We start from the raw sequence: 549 nt of genomic DNA, 5'->3' as shown, positions 1-549 counted from the left end.
CGAAGATAGGATGAGGAAGAGGATTAGGATGACGAGGAGGGTATGATGAGGATGGGGATGAGGATGAGGATGAGGATAGGATGAGGATGAGGATAGGATGACGAATTGGAGGACGAGGATAGGATGACGAATTGGAGGATGAGGATGAGGATAGGATGAGGACGAAGATAGGATGAGGAAGAGGATTGAGGAAGAGGATGAGGATGGGGATGAGGATGAGGATGAGGATGAGGATAGGATGAGGACGAGAATAGGATGGGGATCAAGATAGGATGAGGATGAGGATAGGATGTGGAGGATGAGGAGGAGGACGAGGAGGGTGAGGATGAGGATAGGATGAGGATGAGGATGAGGTCGTGGAGGAGGATAGGATTCGGATGAGGATGAGGAGGAGGATGAAGACGAGGAGGAGGATAGGATGAGGATGACGATGGGGATGAGGATGAGGATGAGGATTAGGATAGGATGAGGATGAGGATGAGGACGACGATAGGATGAGGGTAGGATGAGGATGAGGATAGGATGAGGACATGGATTGGATGAGGACGA

Source organism: Lupinus angustifolius, chromosome LG09, assembly GCF_001865875.1.
Source record: "Lupinus angustifolius cultivar Tanjil chromosome LG09, LupAngTanjil_v1.0, whole genome shotgun sequence".
NCBI classification, from domain to species: Eukaryota; Viridiplantae; Streptophyta; class Magnoliopsida; order Fabales; family Fabaceae; genus Lupinus; species Lupinus angustifolius.
Note: the sequence above shows the minus strand (reverse complement) of the source record.